Here is an 11,995-nt window from a genome sequence, read left to right on the forward strand (position 1 = left end):
ACCTTCTCAAGTGAAATGGAGCTTAATGCAACCCACCTTCACTTTTCCTGATCAAAGATCTGGTAGAGGAATTAGTGGCCAGCCAGCACCCTTCTACCCGACCAGAGATGAAAGGAGGAGTGGCTCCGCGGAGCTGGGCAAAGCAGCATTTGGGAGACAGCAGATGCAGCCGGTATGGGGACTGCCAAACCCCACTGCTGCTCCCCCTCACCAGCCTGCTTTTGCACTAACTGCTGCAGAATGTATCCCCCCCAGGCTGGGAATTCTATCCCGGCCAGGAGTGGCTCCAGTGCCAGTGGTCACCAGCACCTTTTGCTCCAATTTTCCAGGAATCCTCATAGGCCCAATTTGCCCCAACGATCCCAGAACTTCAGTGGGGAATAATCTAGCAGCTGGCTGGATCTTCCCACCCTGCAGCCCAAGAAGCAGCGCAGCAACCAGCCCCTGTCCCTCTTCTGGCTGCAATCCAGCCACCAGCAGCAGCTCTGCCGCAGGGTCCAGTCCAGCCACCCATGCTTGCCGCACTGCCTGCCAGGGCACACCAGCAACTGTAGAGGTTAAAAGTCATGGTATCAGGCTGTGTGCAGCACACTGCTGCACCTCAGATGCCTATGTATCTTGCATGCCTGTATTATCTCATTCTGGCTCTGGTCTGCATTATCTCACCTTGCCTTCACCATCAGGATGATGGCGTCTTAAGGGGGGCGAGCAGTATCTACCAATAAAAACACTGTTGCTAGTTTACCTTACTCTGCTTGTAAAAACTGTATAAAAGCAATAAATGCTGCAAAGGCAGACAGACATCTTTGCACCTTGCAAATGACTGGACCCTGATTTCTACATCTGGCGCCCAAACAGGGACACTTCCGCAGGAAGCAACAACCAATGTATTTGTCATTGTCTGGAATAGACCTCTCTGGTGCACCTTTCATCTTATGGGATCCCTCAGTGGTAAGTATGGGTTGCAATCTATCTCAACACCAGCAAACACATGTGCAGGAACTCCGATTCCTGTTGCACAAGTCGGGTGTGACAGTGCCTGAGGCTGACATAAGGAAGCTGGTGAAGAGATAGGGAAACATTGTCCCTGGTATCCGGAATGGGGGATGCTCTGTTTACAAGATTGGACAAAGATAGGGCATACTTTACATCTTGAACCCCGGGCTCCAGTGCAAATATTACATTGATGGTATCAGTGCCGTCAAGCAATAGAAAAATTTGGCTCTGATGCTTCAGCAGGGCAACAATTGACTACAAGCCCTCTGCCTGATTATGATCAAGTGAAAATTGTCACTTTGAAACCTTCTCCAATTGACCCATCAGCTCCTCCTGAGGGGGCTAGTTCTATTGCATTTCCACGGCTGCTGTACACCCGCATTAGACAGGTTTTAGAGGTACAGTTAATCAAAGGGGGGGGCAATATAGAAGAAATTGCTTTCTGTTTGTTTGTCCAGTACACATTATGGGACAAATAGATCAGAATGGGGCTCAAGTAGTGGAACATCGCCCTCTGTCGTATGCAATTTTAACAGAACTTAGAAAAGGAATTAGAGATATGTAGTTGGGAAGTACCTATATGCAGGGCATGTTGGAAGCCACTATGAGAAATCATATCCTAGTACCTGTAGATTGGAAAACTACCTTTCACATGTTGCTTACTCCAGCACAATATGAGGTTTGGGATAGTGAATTTAAACACCAATGTGCCATGCATGCCCTCCACTCGGGGGGAGCATTCATTCCTGATCAATTGTATGGATCTGGCCCCTTTGCCCCAGTTGATGCTCAGATTATTCTACCAGCTGCCACTTTATAAGTTTCTTCTGAATGCGCTTATCGAACCTTTGGAAAAGTGCCCGTTTCTGGAAGCCTCAACAAACCTTCTCTAATATCAGACAGAAGGCTACTGAGTTGTATCCTGATTTTATTAAGAGATTGCAGGATGTTTATTGCGACAGATAGATAATCCCAAAGCTCAGCATGAGCTGCTGATGAGGCTGGCAAAAGACAACGCCACTTCTGAGTGCTGAAGGGCAATTGTTGGTCTGGGAAAAAATCCTGATTTGGCAGATATGATTAAAGCATGTCAAGATGTAGGAACATCCACTTACCAAACCAGTTTTTTAGCGGCAGCTTTATTACAAGGCAGCAAGCCTCAAGGAAAGTGTTACAATTGTGGCAAACCTGGTCATTTTAAAAGGGAATGTCAAAATCCAGGGGGAGGTATGTCTGCAACATCTGGCCCCCCCGCTTCCATCAGGAATCAAAACCAAAGACAACATGCCCAAAGTGTCAGAAGGGTTATCATTGGGTGAGTGAGTGTCATTCGGGAAACAGTCGACCGGGCTGGTCTTTGGCCCCAGTCCAAACAGAGACAACAAACCAACAATAGAAAATACTCCTGCAGCTAAAAAGGTAGTGCTGGTATTGATTTGATACTGCAGGAGGAAGTGAATTTTAAATTTCCTGGGGAGGTTCAAGTAATTCCATCCCAATTATCAGGCCCCCTAATAAAAAATTATGCAGGGCTTGTCCTTCCGCGGTCAAGCATGGGTAAAAAAGGTATTTTTGTCATTCCTGGAGTGATAGATTTGGACTACACCAGTATTATTTACATTCAATTGTGGACCAATTTGCCCCAAATTTTGCCCATTTATACTAGCCCTGCTCAACTCCTGCTTTTGCCTTATTTTGTCCCGGCAGGGGGAGAGCAAAAGGAGAGAGGGGAAAGTGGCTTCGGTTCTACTAACCCGGCCACTTCTATCATAGCTGCCATCACTACCCCAATCACATCCCAATGGCCCCGTCAGAACATTGTGTTGCAGAGTAAGCCCTTTGAGAGGATTTTGGACACTGGAGTGGATGTTTCAGTGATCTCTGCCAAGCAGTGGCCTGCCGTCTGGCCAACTGAGCCCTGCCCAAGTGTGGGGGATGTGGGGGGTCATCAAAATACACATCAAAGTGCACAGTTTCTTTCAGCTCACTTGCCTAATTCAGATTTGGTCTGCCCCTTTATATTAGATATTCATGTGAGCCTTTGGGGGCACAACCTGCTCAGTAAATTGGGGGCCACCCTCACTTTGGAGGACTGAGACTACTGCCCTCCCGTTGACTTGGATGGTTAAAGAGCCGGTGTGGATTGATCAATGGCCTATGTCACACAAAGAATTAATGGCTGTCCACCAGTTGGTAAAAGATCAACTGATTGCTGGTCATGTTGTGCCGTCCACTAGTCCATGGAATACCCCTGTGTTTGTAATAAAAAAGAAAAGTGGCAAGTGGCATTTTTTGCATGATCTCAGAGCCATGAATGCATGTATTCAACCTATGGGCCCCTTGCAGTGCAGGATGCCAAATCCTAATTTGATTCCCCAAGATCATGAGGTGATGGAATTGACTTAAAGGATTGTTTCTTTTCTATTCCTTTATGCCCCTCTGATCAGGAAAAGTTTGCATTTACGGTGCCTGCGATGAACCATTCAGAACCATTTATCACTGGACGGTTTTACCACAGGAAATGTTGAATAGTCCCACATTATGTCAATTTTATGTTGCTATGGCATTAGCCCCTTTTCGAAAACATCATCTTTGGTATGGTTTGGCTTTGGTATATTATTATATGGATGACATTTTAATTCGAGCGCCAAAAATACAATCTAACTGGCTTTCCGAAATACAAAATGATTTATGTGTCTATAGATTGCAAATTGCCCTGGAAAAAATACCGCTGCACTGTCAGGTGTACCTCCTTTCAATACTCAAGAAAGAAAAACCCCGACTCCATTTTCATAGAGAAAGGTACTTTTACTGAGTATGAACTGAATACAACCAAAGAAAAGCAAGGCCTGAGGCAATAGGCCTGAAAATTACATATAGACAGCATCCCCAAAACCCTTCCCCCACCATCCAGCCCAGATTATCCAATCCACATTCCTCCCAGGGGTCATGTGGGGTGCAGCGTCCAATGGTGCCATCCTCCTGCTGTGCCGCGAAGGTTGACCTTGAATAGTTATCAGCTTCAAAGAAAACACTGAAGAAAGCTTTCTCTTCTCTTCTCCACCAGCTCACTTCCCCCCTCCCAGACATTCCAATAGCTCCCCCCTCCCCCCATTACAATGGCAGCTGAGCAAGCAAGCAATGAAAAAGCGGAGGCTGACATTCGGCCCTCCTGCAGAAGAGACATTATTCCTACAAGAAAACCAGAATAAGAGAAAATAGATAATTACAGAACCAGGAACATGACAATAGCATCAAGATTAAGGTTTATCAGGATATTTGGAATAAAATAATTGCAGCTGTTTTGGAGCCCAAACATCTCATTTATTTACCCATTCAGCTTGAGCTAACGGGAAATGTTTCCAGGCCACCAAGTACTGTACTTTACCAGGATGTTTTCTGGAATCCAATATTCCTTTGACTTCAAAATGCTGTTCCCCTTCAATTAGTACGGGGACTGGAGGAGGTTCTTGATCCGGATGCAAAGGGGACGAATGCTCTGGTTTCAGCAGGCTGACATGAAATACCAGATGAATCCATCACAAAGTTTTGGGTAACTCTAATTGCACCATAACTGGGTTAATTATGCGGATGATAGGAAAAGGACCCACATATTTGGGCCCAAGTTTTCTCAATTTTTGGGTAGTTTGCAAGTACTTGGTGGAAAGGAAAACCTTATCTTCTACCTTATAATCCCAACCCTGCAGTCTTTTCTTATCAGCTTGGACTTTACGAGCTTGGTGTGTTGTAGGCAAAATAACGGACTAGGCCAAGCTCTTCAATGCAGGAAAGAGTTTATTGCACAAGGTTCGAAGACAGCGAAGGGTCTGAACAAAGATGGCTGATTTTGACCAGATATTTATACAGTATAAAGGCAAAGTTATTACGAAGAGTGCGACATTTCACATGTAGAAGTTACCCTTTAATCTATCCCTAGGAAAGACATAACAGCCCTGTTCCCACAGGCTCAGGTTTTCAGCTCCGGAGCTCAAGACATAATAAAAGGAGATAAGGGGCTCAAAGGCGCCTCACAAGCAGTAAAGAGGACAGTAAGGAAAGCAGTATTTCTTCTCTAGAATCTACATGACATTTGGGGTGCAATAAACATTAAACAACAGGATGTATCTGTTTAGGGTCAGTTTGCCCTTTTACAATTCTGTACCTACGTCAAATACCGTTTGTCATCTCAGCACCTTGGCACGGAAGAGGCACTTCTGTCTTGACCAAAGATTTGGATTTCTAATAATTGAGTTTTATCCCAATATCGAATCTTAGCCTGGCTCAGGTGAGCTTCGTCCAGGGCCTTATGTGTTACTGTCAAGTATTTGCAAGCCATTGGCACATGTGTCATATAGACACCAGTGGAGGCAGAGAGTGTCTCCACCCCTATGTGGAAAGGAAGGGCTTACCCTGAGTATAAAACCCCCTCCAACTTTTTCCACCTCTTGCTCTCTCCATCTCTCTCTTTTCGCGTTTGTTCCTCATGAGACTTGATCTCTGATCAGGGTAGTCACACACACTGTGTGCCCCCTATCCTATAATGAATACTGAGACAGCCTTTGTACATAGTTAATATGCTTTATTATATGAATAAATACTTTTAAGATATTTATTCATGCATCTGCCTCTGAACTCTTCTATGCTCCTGGGTGTTTCTACGATCCCAACTCCACAGTTACTGACCAAGTACCATGTAACTGTTCAATCCATTCAGCCAAAGAAGGTATCTATGGGTTCTCCTGAGGTAACTCCGGGATGGGCACAAAATCTTGGCCAGAAGCTAGGTAGTGAACCAAGTACTGCTGTTATAGAGTTATTATAGGTGACCTCGGCAAATGGCAGTAAGTCTGCCCAGTTATCTTGCTAATAGTTTATATAACCTCTAAGGTATTGTTGTAACACCAAGTTAGTTCTCTCACAAGCCCCATTGGTCTGAGGGTGGTGGGTGGAACTTAACCCCTGGGCGGAGTCTAACAACCCTAGGAACTTTTTCCAAAAGTGGGAGGTGAACTGGACCCTTTTGTCTGAAATTATTCGCTCTGGAACCTCGTGTAATTTGTACACATGTTGGACAAACAATTTTGCAAGAGTTTTAGCTGAAGGGATCTTGGGACATGGAATAAAATGCACTTGTTTAGAAAACAAATCAGTAACCACTCAAATGACTGTATTCCCTCCACTTTCAGGCAATTCAACAATAAAATCCATGGGGATCCCGGCCTGGCAACACTTTGAAGCAGCCCAGGTGGTTTCCCAGAAGGCCTCTTTGCTGAAGCACATATGGGGCAGCTCGGCACGTATGCTTCTATGTCTTTCTTCATCGCTGGCCACCAGAATTGTCGTTTAACTAAGTGTAATGTCTTCACAAAACCAAAATGCCCAGCAATTTTAGCATCATGGGCTTATTGTAATACTGTCCCTCTCAAACTGGTGGGGACATATAATTTAGCTCCCACCCAGGTGAGGCCTTATCGAAGTGTACACTCATTGGAGTGGGCTAAAAACCACTTGTCAGTTTTTAGTGCTTCTTTCAACTGCTTGCTCAAGTTGCCAGACAAGGTTGGATTTACTTTTGCCTGGGCTCGGGTAACCACTGGTGCCACCAGCTGTTTCGAGGGGATAGCCGGACAAATTACTTCCTCTCTAACACTATTGTATTGAGGCAGTCTCGAAAGGGCATCTGCCATAAAGTTCTTCCCTCCAGGAAGATATTGCAGGGAGAAATTAAGTCACTTAAAATGTTGAGCCCAGTGGACTTGCTTAGGCGACAGTTTTTGTGGTGTCTTCAAAGCCTCTAAGTTTTTGTGATCAGTCCACACCTCAAAAGGGTGCTTCGCCCCTTCAAGGAAATGCCTCTATATTAACAGTACCCAACGAACAGCAAAAGCCTCCTTCTCCCATATGGCCCATCTCCTCTCAGTCTCCGATAATTTCCAAGAGGTATAGGCACAGGGTTGCAACTTCCCCTTTGCATTCATTTGGAGTAACACCGCCCCGATGGCCACATCACTGGTGTCAGCCTGAACAACAAACGGGGCTTTCATATTGGGATGCTTAAGGACCAGTTCAGCAGTAAACAGTCATTTCAGTTTCTCAAATGCCGCCTGACAGTCCATAGTCCACTCGAGAGGCTGGGAGGATTTTGGCTTCTCCTTTCCTTTTGTTTTCAGAAGATTAGTAATCAGTAAGTCAATTTTTGTGAACGAGGGGATGAACTGTCGATAGTAAAACCAAGGAAACTTTGTAGTTGTTTGTGGGTGCATGGGGGAGCCCACTCTAACACGGCTCGGACCTTCTTTGGATCCATTTCTTATCCCCTCATGTGAAATGCGGTACCCCAGATAGTCAATTTTAGTCTGATGGAATTCGCATTTTGATAGCTTAGCATACAGTTCAGCAGCTCTAAGTTTTTTCAGGATGGCTCTCATCAGTTTTACGTGGTCATCCATGGTCTCAGTGTAAATAAGATTGTCATCAAGGTAGACCAGGACCCCCTTGTACAGGTATTCATGCAGTACTTTGTTAATCAGTTGCATGAACATGGCAGGGGCTTCTTGGAGACCAAAAGGTAGCACCCGAAACTGGAAACATCCCAACGGGCATTTGAAAGCAGTTTTCCATTCATCATCTTTCTTAATCTGAACTCTATAATATGTCTCTCGCAAGTCCAACTTAGTAAAAAAATTTCCTTTGCCCAGGTGGGCTCTCCTTCATGAGAGGCAGGGGGTAGACATTTTCTATGCAGATGGCATTTAGATTTCGATAGTCAACCACTAGGTGAAAAGACCCATCCCTCTTCTCCTGGAATAGTACCGGGGCGGTTACCCGTGGCCTAGCCGGTTGGATGAAGCCATGGTTTAGGCTTTTATCAATAAAGTCTCGCAGTTCCCTCAACTCCCAGGGGGTCATGGGGTAGATTTTTGGTTTAGGGAGCTTTACCCCAGGAAGGATTTCTATGCTACAGTCTGTAGGCCGGTGGGGGGGGGGCAGCACATCTGACTCCTTTTCACTGAACACCTCCTGGAGATCCCGGTACTCTTTTGGGATCTTATTATTTATTATTTATTTATTAGTTTGATTTATATGCCACCCTTCTCCAGAGACTCAGCGCAGTTTACAATGCATTAAGCAATAACCTTCATACTTTTGTATATACCTGTTTAGTAGGGCTTTTTGGGGGGCCCTAAACAGTGTTCTATTTTATACAAAGTCAGCTTATTGCCCCCACAAACTGGGTCCTCATTTTACCTACCTTGGAAGGATGGAAGGATGAGTCAACCTTGAGCCTGGTGAGAATTGAACTCACAGTAATTGCAGGCAGCTAGCAGCTAAATGCTACTTTAACTGCAGTTAAAATCCGCTGCGCCACCAAGGCTCTTTTCTTCCCACACAATGTGGTCTGTTGCAGTCACCGCCCCCTCGCTCGCCACTTTGGCCACACAATAGGGGTCCTCCCCTCTTCCCTTGTTGATTGGAGCGGATGCGCAACATGCCCATTTTCCAATTTATACACGGGTTCCATTTTCGGAGCCATGGCAACCCAAGTAGAAGGGGCCATTCCATGCCTGGGGCCACAATAAAGCTCAGAGTCTCTAGGTGATCCCCCATCTTCATCTTGATTGGTTCAGTTACAAAATGGGCCATCCCCCCCCAGCCACTGACCCATCTAGCTGATAGAATGCGATGGGCCTTTTCATCATTTTTAGTCTTAGCCCCATCTTTTCCACAATGCCCGGGCTGATGACACACCAGGTGCATCCCGAATCTAGAAGGACTAATATCTGTCCGTGGGCCCTGGTGGACGGTACCTTTAGTTCTGCTGGAATGGTCATGGGGCCCCCATTCTGACTTACCAGGTCATCCTCGTCAGAATCGGTTTCGGTTTCACTGTCATCAGCGATGGTCAGAGCTCCCAACTCACCCTGTTTCAGGGGAGCAAACTCAACGACTTCTACCCCTTTTAGGGTGGTTTCTCAGGTTTTTACGGGTGCTTTATCAGTTCTCTTTCCTCCAGTAGGGACTGCCTTGGGTCCAGGCTTAGAGAAACACTCAGCTGCTCGGTGCCCCTCCTTCCCACATCTGAAACACACAGAGGACTTTGGCTTGGAGCCTGCCGATCCCATTGCGGTCTTTGGCACCCCCTTGTGGAATGAGGAGGGTGGTTGATTCCAGGTGCACCCACCACGGAAACTATCTCTGGCCAAGTCGATCTCCATGTCCACGGCCAGCATGTACCAACTCTGCAGGTCCCTAGGGGCCCCTCAGGAGCAGCAATCCTTGTAGACATCCTCATTTAGTCCATCTTTATAGCTCTCCAGCAGAGCTATTTCTGACCACCCTGTCATGTAGGGTACCACTTGCAGAACTCCTGGGTGTACCTCTCAGCCTCAGCCTCTCTCAGTAATTGCAGAGCATGGGTGATCAGAAGATTTTCTTTCTGCTCTATCTGCCAAGCAGCATCTCCGCCTTGGCTTCCGGCAGTTGTTATTCCTTCGGGGGTCTTCTCCAGCTCTGGCAGCCTCCCCATGCCCAGTGACCATTTGGCTCTCTCAGGCTTCTCCTCCAGCTGTAAACTAGCCATCCACTCCGAAGCCTCCCAGCCGGGGTGTGATGAGGGAGTCACTGAACCAGCCTCCCCCATCTGTTCCTAGTTGCTGTCTTGATCAGACATTATTTGCTCAGTCCTCACGGTAGTTTTCCAGGATGGCTGTTAAATGTCAGACCTTGCTTAATGTCAGGTGTGCCTCCTTTCAATACTCAAGAAAGAAAAACCCCGACTCCATTTTCATAGAGAAAGGTACTTTTACTGAGTATGAACTGAATGCAACCAAAGAAAAGCAAGATCTGAGGCAACAGGTGTGAAAATTACATATAGAAAGCATCCCCAAAACCTTTCCCCCATCATCCAGCCCAGATTATCCAATCCACATTCCCCCCAGGGGTCATGTGGGGTGCAGCATCCGATGGTGCCATCCTCCTGCTCTGCCGCGACGGTTGACCTTGAGTAGTTATCAGCTTCAAAGAAAACACTGAAGAAAGCTTTCTCTTCTCTTCTCCACCAGCTCATTTCCCCCCTCCCAGACATTCCAATAGCTCCCCCCCTCTCCCCATTACAATGGCAGCCAAGCAAGCAAACAATGAAAAAGTGGAGGCTGGCATGCACTCTCCTTATCTGTATTTAGGACATAAAATGTTGCAATCTTATTCTGCTCCGACTTTTCCTCGCTTGAGCTTACCCAAAGTTATTTCATTGGTTAATTTGCAACAATTGCTGGGCACCATCAATTGGGTCTGCCCATATTTTTCCCTGCCTACACATTTACTTAGTCCATTATTTGATTTGTTGACTAAAGGAAAACAGCCTGGAGACCTCATTATAGTTCTGCCTGCAGCACTCGCTACAGTTGAGCAACTTAATGACATCTTGAGTACTCAGTTTGTGGATCGTATTCCTCATAAAGATTGTCAGTTATCTCTTTTGATATTCCCTACTAGTAAACTGCCCACGGGAGTATTGGCTGTTTTAGAAGTGCAAAAAGTATATTGTATTGAATGGCTTTATTTACCCCATACACCATCCCAAAATGTTTTGCCATTTATCAAAGCCATTGCTGAAATTATAACCTTGGGGCACACTCGGGCTTGTCATAGAAATGGGACCGATTTAATGAATATTTTCTTCTTATCCTGAAATCTGATTTTCATTTTTATTTTCAGAATAACTTATCTCTTCAGTGTGCTTTATCTGACTATGTGGGTTGTATTGCATATTGTTTGCCTAAAGATCCTCAGCTTATTTGTTTAATGACTTCCTCCTTTCTTGTCCGCCCACTGCTTTCTCCCTTTCCATTATCGCAAGCTCTTACTGTTTTTTCTGATGGAGGACAAATGAGAGGAGCAATTGCTTACAAAGATCCTTATGATGTTACCTGGAAAGTGTCATACATTGCAGTGCAATCCTTGCCTCAACATTCAGAATTATTTGCTGCTATTTTAGCTTTCCACACTTTTTCTGAACAGCCTTTTAATTTGATCTCTGACTCTCAGTATGTGTGTCAACTTATTTTTAATCTTCCAGGTGCTTATATCACACCTAGGATTGACCCCAATCTTATGGCCCTATTTCTCACTTTGCAGCAACTGCCACAAGACCAGAAACATTTGTACTTTGTCTCTCATATACGCAGTCACTCGTCCCTTCCTGGCCCTCTTTCTGAAGTCAATAGTCACGCTGATGCTACTGTTCATGTTTTACCTACTTTGTTCACAGATCCGTTTTTTAGTCATTCTTTTTTCCGTCAAAATGCCAGGGGGCTAGCACAAGCTTGCCATATTCCACTAGATCAAGCCAAGTGAATTTTTTCATCCTGTCCCCAATGTTCTGGGGCATCCCCCTCGGGGGACATGGGAGTTAATCCCCGTGGTTTCATCTCTAATCAACTATGGCAAATGGATGTTACCCATGTTCCCTCTTTGGCTCCCTGGAAATATATTCATTTATCTATTGATACCTATTCCGGAGCGCTTTGGGCTATGCCTCAATGGGGGGAAACAGCTAATCATGTTATTTCTCATCTTTTTTTCAGCCATTATGGCTTTGGGCAAGCCCTCTTCTTTAAAAAATGGATAATGGGCCTGTCTATTCTTCACAGGCTTTTTTGCAATTTTGTACAACCTGGAATATTGTTCTTACTCATGGTCTTCCCTATAATTCAATGGGTCAAACCATTGTGGAGCATGCTAATCAGTCCTTTAAGGACTGTCTTCACAAACAAATAAAAGAGGAGGGCTCTTGGGTACCAAATTTGTCATGGGTAACACAACAGATTACACAAGTATTATTTACCTTAAACCAATTGAATGTTTCAATTCATAATTTGACCAATTTAATTTTATCAGAGAAATTTTCAACAAAAAACAAGTTTGCCTCCCCCTCTAGTATATTATCGGGCATTACCAGACAAAACATGGTTGGGATGGGTCCCTCTGATTTCTTGAG

This window comes from Pantherophis guttatus, chromosome 4 (assembly GCF_059756535.1).
Source record: "Pantherophis guttatus breed Tessera chromosome 4, ASM5975653v1, whole genome shotgun sequence".
Taxonomy (NCBI): domain Eukaryota; kingdom Metazoa; phylum Chordata; class Lepidosauria; order Squamata; family Colubridae; genus Pantherophis; species Pantherophis guttatus.